General features: G+C 56.0%; 1 protein-coding gene across 9 annotated transcripts in view; it reads right to left on the reverse strand.

The window, feature by feature from the left end:
- Nucleotides 1-15,854, reverse strand: part of ARAP1 (ArfGAP with RhoGAP domain, ankyrin repeat and PH domain 1) — a 67,479-nt gene extending 51,625 nt beyond the window's left edge. For 7 of the 9 annotated variants that reach the window (XM_063728195.1, XM_054526009.1, XM_063728197.1 and 4 more), the window contains exon 1: nt 15,737-15,854. The gene's annotated coding sequence lies outside the window, so the exon portion shown is untranslated. Of the gene's footprint in view, nt 1-2,382; nt 2,491-15,736 lie in introns of those variants that run through there. The other 2 variants (XM_063728192.1, XM_063728193.1) reach the window with 2 other exon arrangements.

Raw genomic sequence — 15,854 nt, forward strand, 5'->3', positions numbered from 1 at the left:
AGCCAAGAGCTGAGGGGTTTCCCTCCTCTCCACCCCAAGGGCCCAGTCAGGCTTCAGCACCCCCACACCCCCATCCTGCCTCTCCTTCTCTCTCATGTCCCTCCAGCGTCTCTCCACTGTGCCAACTACAGTCCCACCCCTGCTCAAAGCCTTTCCATGGTTCCCAGTGCCTTTGAGCACTCCTTGGTCCGTCATTCAACTTCATCCAGCTCTGACGTTTACAGATGAAGAAACAAACACCCACAGGGAGGAAGTGACTTGCTCAAGTTGTCAGTGACATACCCCAACCCCCAGCCAGGCTGGGCTGGCCCTGTCCACAACTTCCTCCATGTCACTTCTCACAGTAGGCACTGGCCTGGCAAACAGGGAGCCCCCAAAGTTGTCTGCTGACAATGAGTGAGTAAACCACATCCTCCCATCTTCAGGTGGCTCCAGGCCGCCTCCTCCAAAAAGTCTGCCCTGACTGCCCCCTCAAGCTCCTAGTCCTCTGAGGCTGAGCCCCACATCTCAGCACTGCTTCTGCTCTCTCTTTGGTTGCTTGTTTGTGAGGGTCCACCTCCACCCAATCCCCCATGTATCCTGGAGTATCCTGAGAGTCCATACCGCTTCTTATCTCCTCTGCTGTCCACAGTGGTGCCCAGGACCTGGCTGGGCTCACAGGTGCACTCAGTCCCAGTCCAGAGGTAAGGGTCGCCTGGAATCTCTAATCCTTGTCAGCCAGTCCTTCTTCACGTCTGGCTTGAGTTCTTCTTGCTGGAACCAAAACTTTTGCCCTTCTGTCCTCTACCTACCATTTCAACCCCAAGGTCAGAGTTCAAATCTCATCACCCCTTCTCTGTCCCAGCCCAGCAACTCCATGGTAATATCTCTACCCACTACTGACTAGTGACCTGTTTCACCAGCCCAGCAAGAAGATGACCCAGAGCCTTAGCCAAAGACAGGCACCCTCCAGCTTCCTTCTTTCCCTAAATGCACACCATTTGGCAACTATGTGCCCAGCCCCTGCTAGATTTTCTCCTTCATCTCATTTGTTCTTTTTTTTTTTTTGAAACAGGGTCACTCTGTCACCCAGGCTGGAGTGCAGTGGTGTGATCTCAGCTCACTGCAACCTCAGCCTCCTGGGCTCCAGTGATCCTCCTACCTCAGCCTCTCCAGAGTAGCTGGGACTACAGGGACATGCACCATGCCTGGCTAATAGTTGTACTTTTTGTAGAGATGGGGTTTTGCCACGTTGCCCAGGCTGGTCTCGAACTCCTGAGTTCATGCGAGCTTCCCCCCTTGGCCTCCCAAAGTGCTGGGAGTATAGGCGTGAGCCACCGCATTCGTTCTTATAACAACCCTAAGGCCTGTGATTCTTCTCCATGTCAATGATTCTTCTCCATGTCAATGTCATGGAAGCTGTGTGAGGTAGAAAGTCACCAGGTCACCTGCTGGAGCTCACGGGGCCTTCAGAGGACGTGACTGCTTCTGTCTGGTGAAGGGGTTCCAGAAGGGGTTCCAGAAGGGGTTCCAGAAGGAACCCCTGACTTGGGCCTTGAAGGATAAGTAGGAGGTGGCCAGGTGGAGGCCATTCCAGGCAAAGGGGACTGGGTGTGCAAAGCCCAGGGACAGAAAAGGACCTGGTGAATTTGGCGACAGGAGATGTCAGTGGGGTGGGAACAGAAGATGTTTAGAGAGAGAGGCTCAATGGCTGGCCCTCCGTCACCTGCAGAGTCTGCTGACCATGTGGGTGTGGCCCTCTCTTGAAGCCTCCCTGAGACTGTTTTGCATTCTGATTTGCATGAGTCAGCCCTGGATCAGGGCAGCCTTAAAGGTCCTAACCCTTTCCACACCCAGCTCTGGAGTCCTCTTGGCCAGGCCGCCTCCCCTGATTGCATCCTCAGCTCCCCTCCGCACAGGGCTCTGCCCTGGGTTCAAGGAAAGACCTAGCCCTACGGGGAGCAAGGAGGGGAGGAAGGCAGGCTAGGGGTCCTAACTGAAGCCTCAGCTTGTCCACCACCACCTCCCTTATACAGCCTCATCCCCTACCCTGGGCCCAGCTGTCCCAGCACAGGCAGGCGGGGCAGTGACCCCAGCATCCAGACCTCAGGAAACTCCTCGGAGCTCCCCAACAGGAACCAAGAACATACACAGCCAGCTCTGGCCAGGCCTGGGTCTACAAACCACACCCCACCGGTACCACAAATGCACACCTCACACTACCTCAAGGGCCACACATCTCCCAGGGCCACACAAACCTACCACCCCACCCAATGGCCACACCTCAGATCTGCCCTTTCCCACCACACGCAGCTCCCCACCAGTAATTCAACTGTGTGCAACAACCCCACAGCCCAATACCCCACCCTTGGCCCCCTCCCCGGCCCAGTCACCAGGTGATACCTCTGCATAGGGTCCCTTCGGTCTGCTGCCCTCCTGGGCCGTCTCCAGGCTCCGCTCACTCAGGCAAGAGTCTTAGAGGCACTTCCGTAGATATGAGGAACTAGTGGGGGCTGGGTTCCCAACCCAGAGGGTGCAGAAGTGGCCCCCACGCCTCTGTAGAAGCCACCTCCCTCCAGCCCTGCCAGGAAAGGCAGCAGGTACAGCCTTCGAGTGGGCAGCTGACCGATCCCTGGGCCAAGCAGCCTATTTTCCATCTCTCAGGGACTGGTGGCCACCACATAACAGTCCCAGGAAGGCACACTGGGGTCTCCTGTCCTACCCTAGGCCGCATCTCTGCCCTATAACTCTCCCTGGCACCAGGAGAGTCCTGTCCTGGCCCATGTGTGGTGTGGCCTGTCTTCTGGGGTCTCCGGAGAGCTGGTGGCTGATGGGGAGCAGCCCCTCAGGGCAGTGAGGACTGAGTGGGGCCCCAGGGCCTGGGGAATGAAGAGCTGCCTCAGCTAGCTGGTGGGGAGTTGGGGGTCTATCAGCAATGTCCCTGGGCTCCAGGCCTGGGCCCCGTCCCCACCCAGGATGCAAGGCAAGTCTGGTTCCAGTCCTGGCTCCACCATTTCTTGTCTGAAGCCCTGGGCAAGTCACATCATGTTCTGAGCCTCAGTTCCCCCTCCACAAAGTAGAGTTGTCACTCCCTGCCTCCTGGAGCCTGGCACCCAGATGACCATGACATGCCACTGCATGTGTACTGGAGGCCAGTGTGCTCTTCTGCTCACTCCTCTGCCGTCAGGCAGTCACTTCCTGTCCCTAGCCCTAAGGTCTTGGCTAGTCCTGACCCTGGGTGCTAGGCTTGTAGCCAGGCTCTGAGCTAGACTCCCTCCACATCCTGAGGTTCTTGGTTACCCCAGACACCAATGACTACCACAGCCTACCTCCAGCCATATCCCCCTGCAGAGCTCCAGACCAGACCTGACTCCACGGCATTCTGGACCTCCCCTGGAATGCCCCGGCACGGCACACTCCCATCATACAATGAACTCACCAGCTCCCCTTGGGGACTGTGGGGAGCGGGGGGAGAAGAGCTGTCTCCAACCCAGGTGGGGCCTTTAGGCAAATAAGAAAAAGATTCCTCTTCTTCCAGGAGCCCCACACCAAGGGAAGCAGCTGAGCAAGAAGAGGACAGGCTGGGTTTCAGTCCTCCTTCTCCTGGCCCTCACTTCCACACACCTGCCAGGCACCTTTGAGCAGTGCACAACATGCACACCCACACACAGTGGACCTGGTGGGAGGCAGGACCTTTTAACAACCTTCCTGCAGCAACCCTACCAGCATCACCCTAATAAAATGCTAAACCACAGTTTTATTAATGACTAAGGGACATGAAAGACTAAGGGACAGTAAGCATTGCTGACCCCACTTTCAGGCCTCACGCTAACTCCAACCCCAATCTTGAAAGACTTTCACTTTCTACAACCTTCATGTCTGCACTGTTTCAAGTTTTCACAATTGAGTATCACTTTTATAATTAGAAAACAATGATAAACATGTTTTAAGTCATTACAACTGAGTTTGTTCCAGTTTGATCCCCAAAACCATCATTATAAGGTAGCTTTATCATTTAAGTATAACATGCATAGATTACTAACAGAACTATTATAAGAGAAACTGCTAATTTCCTAGGCCATCTGGATGGAAAATAAGAGACTGACACCCAAAGCCCCCTCCCTGCCCCCAACTTACCCTCCCAAGGGTCTAAGACAAAGCTAATCAAATAAGGTCTCCCTCCCAGGCACTGGTGGCCAGCAGCACAGAGCGCAGCCCTCGGACTTTCACATGGGAAATGGACTGAGGCTCATTAATAAACTTGAGACGCCAGGGTCCCCAAGGTTTGTCCTCAAGACACCATCAGACCCCACCCTGGCCCTGACTCTCACCCACCACACCTTAAGCCTCACCCAGGGGCCCCTCATGTCCAAGCCCCAACCCAAAAGAGGGTCAGGTAGGGAAGGAGGTGTGGGATGACTCAGGAATGTCTAACATACCTCACTTGCAAATAAATGAAGCTGAAAGTTAAATGGTTTGGTTTTAGGCTTTGTCAAAAAGTCTATCACATACTATGCCCCTCTGGCCCCACCACATACCCCCGACCCCTAATGGGTCTGGGGACCACTGTCCCTTCCCCCAACTCCTTCCTGTTTACCATGTTTTGGGCACACCCCTGCCCTGCATCCACGCTGCCCCCATTCAACCCAGGCCTCTCAGCTTGCCTGGACTTCTGGGCCCTCACAGCTGCCTACTGCCTCTGCCCCCTGCAACCAGGGCATACTCTAGATGAGCCCACTGGGCTCATCTAATACATGGCATAGCTCCTGACCCCAACCCTCCACAGCCCCACCCTAGGACCCTCCCCACTCTCCCAGTCCTCACCCTCGGCCTAGCTCAGGCCCTTCCCACTTAGAAAGGTGACTCAACCAGCCCCACACCTACAGAGACCTGGGGCGCTCCCACCACCAGCAAGACAGGGCTCTGGCCTGGCTCCTGGCCCTCAGGCACAGACACACTCTACAGGGGCTGGGGACTTCCCGTGACAACTCCTCCCACAGAGGGCAAGGGGCAGCCTGAGGAGCCACAGGATGACTCCAGGAAGATCCTCCTGTGACCGCTGCCCCCAGGGGGAGCAGGAGGGGGACTCCGAACACCATAAATGAGGCAGAAACAGGAAGAGACAGGGCTGACCGCAGCAGGGTGGGAGTGCACAGGGCTGACCACAGAATCACAGGCAGCGGGAGTGGACAGACCCAGTGACACCAGCGCTCAAGCTACAGACTCTCACCACGTGCCCTGGGGGCTGAGGGCCAGCACCCACCCTGCCCCAAGAGGGAAGGGGAGGCTGCCAGCTGACTCCTCTGTGAGCTCACTGGAAACCTAAAGCTCCTGCCCACCAAGGAGGAGGGACTTGGTGGGCTCCTCTGCACCCCAGAACTAGGGGTACAGGGGAACAGGGACCCAGACCTGCCTACTCTCTAGATGGCCCCTGGAATGCAGAAGACAGAAGATAAGGGGGTCCCTTACTGCTGGCACGTGAAAGGGGAAGCTGCCTGTGTTGGCTGGGGAGGGTGACCACATGGGTGGGGCCGGGACTAGGACCAGAAGGGAAAGAGGGAGACGGGGACCAGCCCCACAGGCTTTGGCCTCCAATTTGATGTGTGACCTCAGTCTCCTGACTATATAATCAGACAACAGCTAGGGAAGACTCCCTGACTCAGTCTCCCTCTCCATTCTCCAGCAGGCCCACAGGGAGCCCTGGAACTTGCTCACCTGATCCGGCCACCCCTGCTTGCAGCAACAAAAGGTCGTGTTTATGCAGTGCTTACCGTCTACCCGGCACCACACTACACATATCACATGGATTGCCTCATAAAATCCTTCCAACAACCTAGCAAGCAGGTGGCTTCAGGCCATGTTACAGATTAGGAAACAGCCTCAGAGAGGTTAAGTAACTGGCTCAGTCACTCAGGAGCCAGAATCTGAATCAAAGGTCCTCTCAAGGGGACAGCGTGGAGACAGGTAGGGCCCAGGGAGGAGAAGGGGAGGTTAAGTGATAGAGGGAGAGGGAGGCTGAGTGCAGACTGAGAAGGGCCTTGAGGCCATGCTAAGACCCCGGTCCTTACTGTCCAGACAACAGGAAGTCATGGAGGACAGCAGTGTGCTCTGGTGATGGAGCACACTGTGACAGACAGGCAGCAGGCAGGGGTTCCTCCTGCTGTGGGATTTGGGAATTCATCTAACTTCTCTGAGCCTCAGTTTCCTCATCTGTGTAATGGAATTAGGATAGCTCCACCTTGCAGGCTTGTGAGGGAGGGATGAAGCAGATCTCAAATCTGATCAGTTCACACTCCCCAGTGACTTGCCACCTCCCTCAGAGTAAAAGCCAAAGCTAGCAGTCGGCCTGCCAGGCCTGTGCAACCTGTCCCTGTGTGCCCCCACTCAACTGCTGGGTCCCGAGCTCCTTCTGGCTGGAATGTTCTTGCCCAGGCATCTCCGTGACTCCTCATACCCATTCGGGCACCTCCTCAAATGCAAGGCCTTTCTTCCCTGACCACTCTATCCTAAAAAGCACCCCATTAGCCTCTGTCTCCTTACTCTGTTTCCTTTTTCAGCATCCCACTTATCACTACCGGACACTGCCTTATATGGATATTTGTTAAAGTCAGACTCTTTAACTGAGAGGCACAGACCTTGTCTTATTCACAGTTGTATCTTCCATGGCTAGGACAACGTCAAGAAAATGCTCAATCGATAATATTTGTGAAATGTATGAATGGAAATCTACAAAGGCCTGGCTTGCAGGCATATTGAGCAGGCACTCAATATGTGGCACCTTCCAGTGTTTTCAGCCTTTGCTGCTCACCCTTCGGAAGTGCCCCCACCCCCAACCCCCACCTCAAATCCCTCCCCAGGAAGCCTCCTGAGCCACAGTGGCTGTGGCTGGACACACACACGGAGGCAAGAAGAGGGTGGCCAGGGGCAGGGTCTGCAGAGGGCTGGACTGGGAGGCCTTCGGTCAGGGCCTGACCCCAGCTCACCCTGCTCAGGAGGCTTGGGACAGGGGCTGCTTGGAGAGATGGGCAGAGCGAGGGAGAGTTGAAGGAGGCAGGTGTCAAGGTTCAGCCTGGAGGTCTAGGAGCTGGAGATTGACTCTGAGGCTCCCCGGCACCCTCCATGGCAAGGCCTGTCCCTTCTTTTGACCTCTGAGGCTGCCCTAGCACTTCCTGCTGGGCCGGCCCCATAAGCACTGCTGGGGATGCCCTCACCCACACAGGGGAAGTGTGACTCTCAGACCCCCTCAACCATTCCCCAGACCAGGGCAGAACCACCCCAGACTTCTAGGAGTCTCTGAGACCAACCCCCAGCCCTCAGGCAGGGGCTACCTCTCCTGCCTGCCTACCTCTCGCCTGACCCCCCATTACCCAGTGCGGCTCAAGGGGCTTCCACCCACCGGCTCCTGCCACCTGCCCCTCCCCTCTGGTCTCATTTCCTCCACTCTCATGCTCCAACACCAGCACTTCACCACCAAGCCTTTGCTTACCCAGTTCCCTTTGCCTAGAACATCTTTCTCTACCTCACCCTGCAAGCTCAAGTGCCACCTGCTCGAGGAAGCAGTCTCTGACTCCCACAGTCACAGCCCTGATCAGACCAGATGTCACCATCTGTGACTGTGTCTGTCACATACATACTCTCTCACCCCCAACCCTGGCTGGGTGCTTTCTCAGGCAAGACCAGGGATACCTGTGTCCCAAAGGTGGCACACAGTGAATATCTGTTGACTGATTGAACATTTCCCAATTTTACACATGGAGAGCCAGGCAAATGACAACTTGCCACTGCAAATCAGTGGCCAAAGTGTGGCCAGAACCCAGCCTCCAGCCTCCCAGTACGAGGTGCCTCCCATTCCACCCAGTCCCACCCAGTTATAGTTCTACTATAGTTCTACTACCCAGCCCTGCCTTCTCGACCAGTACCACACAACCCAACCACCTGCTCCTTAGGCACTTAGGAACCACCAAATCAACCTTCCACATTTCTAGAAATGAAAGTAAGTCCCAGTCCCGGAAGGGGCAAGAACCTAGCCAGGGCCACACGGGCAAGTCAGGACCATGACTCAGACCTTGGCCCCTGAGCGTGAGCTCAGATATCTCCAGCAGCCTGTTCCTTGGAAGAACTGGGGAGGGGGCCTCAGGCAACATTAGAGATACTGGAGCAACCTCCCTCCCCTGCCCGCCACATACATCCAAGTGGGCTAAGCCAGTTCTGCACTGAGAAATGTAGGTTTTCAGGCCACAGGCAGTAGAGGCAAATGAGTGTCCTGGTTCATGTCCGTGGAACAGAAACTGGAACAGAACCACTAGACACCCCCTGGATCTTCAGACTTCCTAGGCTTAGCATGTCCATCTTTAGAGCCGAGAAAGAGAGAGAAGGAAGAGAGCAGCCCCAGGCAGAGCAGGGGAGGGAAGCCTTTAGCCAAGGCTCTGGTACCCCTTCACCAAGCACGGGAGCCACTACCCCAGAGCTTTCCTGTTATCATCTGGAAAAGTGTCAGTCTCCAATTCTGCTCCTGGAGTGGAAAGGGGTGGCCCATTCCCCCTACCAGGCACACTGTGGCCACTGGGAACAAACTTGCATTTAAGCTGCAAACCAACACAGCAGCCCACCTGGATAAAGGTCCCCACTAAAGAGACCAAGAGACCAAGTTTCTTTTTTTTTTTTCTTTGAGACGGTGTCTTGCTCTGTCGCCCAGGCTGGAGTGCAGTGGCTCGATCTCGGCTCACTGCAAGCTCCGCCTCACGGGTTCATGCCATTCTCCTGCCTCAGCCTCCCGAGTAGCTGGGACTACAGGCGCCCGCCCCCACGCCCGGCTAATTTTTTTTTAGTAGAGACGGGGTTTCACCGTGTTAACTAAGATGGTCTTGATCTCCTGACCTCGTGATCCGCCCGCGTCGGCCTCCCAAAGTGCTGGGATTACAGGCGTGAGCCACCGCGCCCGGCCACCAGAGAGATCAAGTTTCAAGTAGGTGAAAGCCTTGCCCAGCTCACACATCAAGGGGTGCAGAACTGGGCCCCTCCTACCCCAACCCATGAGGAATGCTGACCATACCCGCATGGAGTACCCACTGGAGGGATGTGCTGCAGGCCGGGGCTGGGAAGCACGACCCCGCCAGGAGCCTGGCCAGGCAGTCTTCCAAGAGACACTTCTGTGTCCCAAAGGGCACCTGTGTCATGTCCCAAAGGTGGAGAGGACCAGGGGCCACACCTGGAATCTTGGCTGTCAGTGTCCTTCTCCTGGACGACTGCCTGGCTGGGCTCCTGGCTGGGTTGTGCTTCTCTGAGGGGCAGAGCTGCTCCTGACCTGCAGCCTCGAGTGCAGCTGCTGTGCCCACAGGTCCAGACAGCACCGGAAACAGCTGGGGGTGGTAGCTCCTAAGTCCCTCAGCCAAGCCCAGCCTTCTATACCCTAAGGCAGAGCAATACCTTCCCTCAGGCTCCTGATCTCTGTCCACCACCTTCTGCAGAGGCTCCTAAGCCTGGCTCTGACCCTTCAAGGCTTAACCTGGGTCTGCTGAGCCACATCCCGTACTGGCCCCGATGGCCAGCAGTGTGACCCTGACCTTCCTCTTTGAATTAGCCAGCCACCAGCCCTCCCCAAGCCTCTCCACAACCCCGCCCTAGTGTCCATGGGAACAGCCCCACTACAACCCGTGAATGCAGAGGGGGCCTGGCCCATCTCTCCCCACTGCCAAGATAACTGAGTGCCCCTCTGCTACCACCTAGTCTATAGGGTTCCCAGATTTCTTGAAGGGGAGACAGCCAGGTGTGCGCTGGGGGTGGTAGATGCAGGGAGCACCCGGCGCCTGGAGACCAGCTGTGCCTCTGACCCACCAGCCAGCACTGAGAAACTCTCCAGGCCTCAGCCGTCTGCACCAACCTGGCTGAAGCATGGCACGTGCCTCAGCCTCAACTTGAGGATGACCCAGCCCAACTCGAGGCTTTTTAGGCTCTCGGAACCTAGAATTTCGGAAATTCAGAAGCTGGGACTCACAGGCACATAAAACCCTAAAATCCTCGAATCTCACCAGCCTGGAATCTCGACTCAGAATCTTAAAATTCTAGCTGCTCAGTGTGAAGAGTAGAAGGGAGTGGAGAGGAGTAAAACAGCCCAGTCCCCCCAGCCCCCTCCCCCTCTCACCTACCCAATTTGGTTGGTTTCTGTCCTGACCTGTTCACAACTGGGGGCTGGTAAGCCTGGGGGATCCCCAGAGCTGCTCCTTACTGCCCCTCCCTGAAGCTCCAGGGAAGTTGAGTACAGTAAAGATAAATGCCCAGCCAAAGGTCTCTCACTGAGCTAGAGGCCTGAGGCAGACCCTGGGTTCCTGACTCTGCACCTGACTATAGGCAGACCTCTGCCCTGTGCATTATGGGTTGGGGAGGAGAGAGGGGGATGCCCCGGGTGGGGCAGTGCTCGCTGGGCCAGTAGGAAAGCTGGCAGGGGAGACCCTGGCACCTGAAAAGCTGAAATGCAGTGGCAGCTCAGCCTTGCTCCTGGTCTTCTGTCCCGGGGGTTAAGCCACCCCAGCACTGGCCTGGCCAGAAGGAGGCAGGGCCAGCCCAAGCTCCCCCAGGGCCACTGACAGCCAAGATTCCAGGTGTGGCCCCTGGTTCTGCCCTGAGAATGGGGACAGAGGAGTGGCCCTCCTGATCTTCTCCCACCCTCTTGCCTTTACCTTTGCCCTCAAAACAATGAGGATAAGGACAGGAGGGAGATTTTAACACATCCCCTCAGGGAGGACTCTCTGATGCCTGAATCTTCCTCTAGGCCCCTCTGACCCTGAGCCCCACACACTGGACCATAGGTGGTCCCTGTCTCTGGGCCCTGGAACCATGTTTCCAGGGTTGTTCAGTTACTGATACCCTGCTGTAGCAAAGCCCCGGCACCCCAACAGGATCAGGTTCCCGGTTTGGTCAGGGAGAAAAGACTTGGACCTCGTAACAAGGCAGTGTGGGCAGGGTCTGAAGGAAGCTCAACACTTCAGGAAGCCCCAACCAGGCCTCAAGCAGAGAGGCAGAATGTAGGCCTCAGAGCGCCCTGCCGGGGTTCCAGGGCCCGCTCTTGCTTTCCGTGGCTGAGAGACTGCAGGCAAGTCACCACCTTCTACTGGCCTTAGTCTCATCAGCAAAATGGGGTCTGGGAGAACCACCGTATGAACAAGAGCCAAGGTGGATAGGACAATAGCAGAAACCAGACCTCCACAAGACGCTTATCCCAGGGCCAGGGCCACGGGGGCTCAGGATTTGACAGCAATTAGTCCAGTCTGCAAGCAGGATACCCCTGTACCCTTGAGGGCACCCCAGATCCACAGTTGGTCACCAGCAATGTCACCTGACCAGGTGGCCCTCTAGTCTCTGCCTATCACTGACTAGGCATTCCCAGGGTAGGACTGGGTTTAGATCTCCTCTGTCTGCAATGCCTCCCAGTGCTTGTGGTTTTCACTGTGAAGCAATGGAAAATGTAGATTCCCAGCTATTCTATGAAATGGATGATCTTGGACAAATCACTTAACTTCTTGGGACCTCAGTTTCCTCATGTGTAAAATGGGAATGGTGCCTACCTCAGAAGACTATTTTGAGGATTAAATGAATTCAGTATATAAAGTGCTTAGCACACTGCCTGGCACATAGTCAGCTTCCAAGAAAGAATAGCTACTGCTACTATTATTACTACTATTAAATAATGATTTGTTGGCCGGGCCCAGTGGCTCACACCTGTAATCCCAGCACTTTGGAAGGCTGAGGCGGGCGGATCACGAGGTCAGGCATTCAAGACCATCCTGGCCAACATGGTGAAACCCCGTCTCTACTAAAAATACAAAAATTAGGTGGGTATGGTGGCGTGTGCCTGTAATCCCAGCTACTCGGGAGGCTGAGGCAGGAGAATCACTTGAACCCAGGAGGCGGAGGTTGCAGTGAGCCAAGATCGCGCCACTGCACTTGAGCCTGGGCTACAGAGCAAGACTCCATCTCAAAAAAAAAAAAAATGATTTGTTATTGAACTGGTCACTTAACTCCACGTCCCCTCCCAGCCACTCTCTGACTGTCCCAGTGGTCTAGGACAGATGACCTAATTATGGGACAGGCTCTTCCCCTCTGTACTATGGCCCAAGGATGAGAAAGAGAGACATTCCACAGGAAGGCCATGTGGAAGACAATCCATGCATTGCCCCCCACCATCTTTCACATCTGGGGTCATCTGCCTCCAGCTGGGACTGTCCTCCTCAGATCCCTGGTTGGAATGTACATACAGTCTGGGGGCCTGGCCAGGGGTGGGGGGAGGTGGAAAAAATGTTATCTCTGATCAGAGCTGGGGACATTGGGGTTGATTCAGCAGCAGCCTCTGAGTTTTGTGGGGCATGCACATTGGACGGGGATGTCTCCCCACCCACCAAATCCTCATGCTGTTCAGACCCCTGGAGTGGCCACCCTTAGCACAGAACTCCTTTCTAAAACATAACACCTCTCCGCACAGGGCTGTGGAGGGTGCTGACTCTAACCTGCCCAAGACCAGAGAAAGAAATGAGAAGAGCTGCCTGAGGGACTGGACTCTGCTCCAGAGGAGGGGCTGGGTGAGCTTAGCTGGGGTCACACACTGTTTAAGGATGCTTCAGTCACCACCCGGGGTAAGCACCTCACTCAGCCCTGGGAGGTGCTCAAAGAGTAAGATCAAAGTGAAGTCACACAAAGGAGGCAATGAACACCTGGGTCCTGACCCTGTCTCTCTACCACTCTCCCAATGTATTCTTACGCAAGTTACTTAGCCTCTCTGTGCCTCAGTTTCCTTATCTGTAGAATGTTACCTAATTTCTTGGGTTATTGGCAGGGTGAAATTGGTTAATATGCATAAAACTGTTTACAACAGTGCTATAGGCATGTTTGCTGACCTCATTCTCACTGATGTTATTACTCAGCTTTCTCTAAGGCTGTTACTTCCACTATGATATTGGAGGGTGATGCTCGTCTTATGCTCTTATGCAATTATGTAAATCGTTAGATGACAAATGTGCAGTGTCCAGCACACAGCAGGTACTCAACAAAGAATGTTCCCTCTCCCGGCTGGGAGCGGTGGCTCACGCCTGTAACCCCAGCACTTTGGCAGGCCGACGCAGGCGGATCACGAGGTCAGGAGATTGAGACCATCCTGGCTAACAAGGTGAAACCCCGTCTCTACCAAAAATACAAAAATTAGCCGGGCATGGTGGCGGGCGCCTGTAGTCCCAGCTACTCAGGAGGCTGAGGCAAGAGAATGGTATGAACCCAGGAGGTGGAGCCAAGATTGTGCCACTGCACTCCAGCCTGGGCAACAGAGCGAGACTCCGTTTCAAAAAAAAAAAAAAAAAAGTTCCCTCTCCCTCTTTCCCCTTTCCCCCAGAGAGGCCAGACTAGGAGACAGAACCTGTCCTGACCCCCACCAGGGGTCTCTGTGTGATCCTACCCTCATCTCTAGCTCTTGGCCTCAGTCTCCCCATCTGTGAAAGAAGCTTCTAGGCCAAGTGGTCTCTAAGTGTCCACGGCCATATCTGCTCCAGCCTGTCCCCCGCCCTTGTTCCCTCCTTCCTTCTCCATTTCCTACTGCATCCCCTCCTGATGTGACAGAACCCTTGGGAGCCTGAAGCGGGGTAGAGGGGACAGCTGGTGAACAAGAATCACCAGCCCTCAAGGAGCCCAGGGCCAGGTCCAGGCCCCCAAGGGTTAAGACCCAGAGTGAGGGGCGGGGGGCCAGGGTCAGCGCTGGACAGGCGGGCCTGGAGCCCAGGGCCTGCCTCCCCTCCCCCTACCCTGGGAACAGAGGCCACTTGTTTGGGCAGTGGCGGGTGGCTTTGAGCTCAGCCAAGGGAGAGTTGGGTGGGAAGGAGAGAGGGCTCCGGAAAATGGAAGGGACTCCCCACCTCCAGCCGATGCCCTAGGCCTGGTCCACCACTAGCCCCCGGTGCTCTCAGATACCCCCCAACCCCTCTAAACTGACCCCTTCCCCTGGGTTCTCTCTTTCTTTCATTCAAACCCTCAATGCTGGAGACAGGACTTAGCAGATAGGCCTGACTATTGCCCCAGCACCGTCTCTCTTTGGGGCATGAGGCTAGGGCTGATCACTCCATCCTGCAGATGGAGAAATGGAGGCTCTGAGGTATTTGGGGACTTGTAGAGTCACATAGTGATTGGTGGCTGCACAAGGACTCAGGGCCCCAGGTCCCAGTGATCCCCACGGCTCTGCAGGCACCATCCCCACAGAGCTCCAAGGAGACCCTTCCTAAGCTGTGCCATTACACAAGACTGAAGGCTGGGCAGGAAGGAGGGGCAACAGCAGCCCATCTCTGAAACCTGAAGTCCCAAAGGACCTGGGGATTTGAATGGGGAGGAAGCTTCTAGAGGGTTGGGAGGAGGATTAACAATCTGTACAAAAAGCTGAGGCTGGATGTGTGAAGCATGGCTGGAGCCCAGGTGGTGGGGGCATAAAGCTGTGGTTGAGTGGGAGGCCTGAATGCAAAACAAAACCTGGGGGCAATCAGGGCCCTGGTGGGCTCTGCCCCCTCCACCTTATCAGTCACCGGTACTCTGCCTGGGACACCCCCTTCCTAAACTACTCCAATATGCAAGTAGCCAATGGGGAAGCAAGGTCCCCAGGCCCGGCCCTGACAATCACCAGCCAGGCATGGGACACAGGATGAGTTCTCTCTACACCTCTGCCAGCCACACCCATCTTTCTGCCATTCCTCAGACACACCATCCAAATTCCTGACTTTGCACAAGCTACGCCCCGCCTTTGGAGGGTCCTTATCCTTGTAAATTGCCACTTAACTGCCAAGCCCATTCCACTCATCCCCTCCCCTGGGGCCTGCACCTGTCCACACCTGTCTTCAAGGCTTTGCTGGGCTCCTTCTACCCTGTGATGATCTTGCTGGGCGGTCTCTCCCAGCCTGGCCTCTGGGTACTCTCTGCGAACAGGTATCAAGAGTGCTTCAGTCTGGGACCCTGGGACCCACCAGAGAGTCAAATCCTTCCGAGTACCCCCAGGTGTCTGGCCCTGAAGCGCCCCCCTCTCACCTATCTGGGATCAGGGAAGGCTCCCCAGGACATGGGATGTGGGGGAAGGGAAGGTATATAGCAGAAACCACAGTGTGATGGCTTCTGACCAGATTCCCCCCTCCCCGCCGGCCCTGCACCAAATACCCACCCCCTGCCCCCAGGCTGCACCCCAAGCCTGCTCTCTCCAGGCCCAACCACTCCACTCCCAGCGTGACCCCATTCCCTGAACACATACTTCCTTTCACCAGCAACTGGGCCAGGTAGGGGCTCTGGGGAAGCCATGCCCCATTTACTGGTGAGGAATTGAGATGCAGAGACCGGAAGTAGCCTGCCCAAGGTCACTGGAGCCCCAGGCCCAGGGCATAGGTTCGTACAGATCTCCAGAAATGTAAGGGTCTCAGCGGCCAACGAGGTGGGAGCCTTCACTTCACAGATGGGAACCCCAAGGCGCCCGAGGGCGGCTGACTCCAGAGACCCTTCACGCCAAAGGGCTATACGGTCTGGAAGCCCCGGGTCCCGCTGGTTCACCCCCCTCCCTACCATCTCTGGCCCGCTCGCTTATCCTCAGGAGGCAACCCCCACCACCATGCCCAAAAAGGTAAACAGACAAGATGACCCGGGGAAGCAGAAGCAGCGCGCGGCCTCGGCGTTCCTTTCTGCAGAATGGGGAAACTGCAGGCCAATGTGGCGAGGGGCCTGCAGACGGGGAGGCTCCGGCAGCCGCACTGACCTGTTTTGAGTAAAGACTCCAAGCGGGGACCAGGCGTACCGGCGCCGCCACCGACTTACACCGCCGCAGCCAAATCGCAGCAAGGGGCCGGGCGCGCCCACCCCCCGGGCGCTTCCGC

This window comes from Pongo abelii, chromosome 9 (assembly GCF_028885655.2).
Source record: "Pongo abelii isolate AG06213 chromosome 9, NHGRI_mPonAbe1-v2.0_pri, whole genome shotgun sequence".
NCBI lineage: Eukaryota > Metazoa > Chordata > Mammalia > Primates > Hominidae > Pongo > Pongo abelii.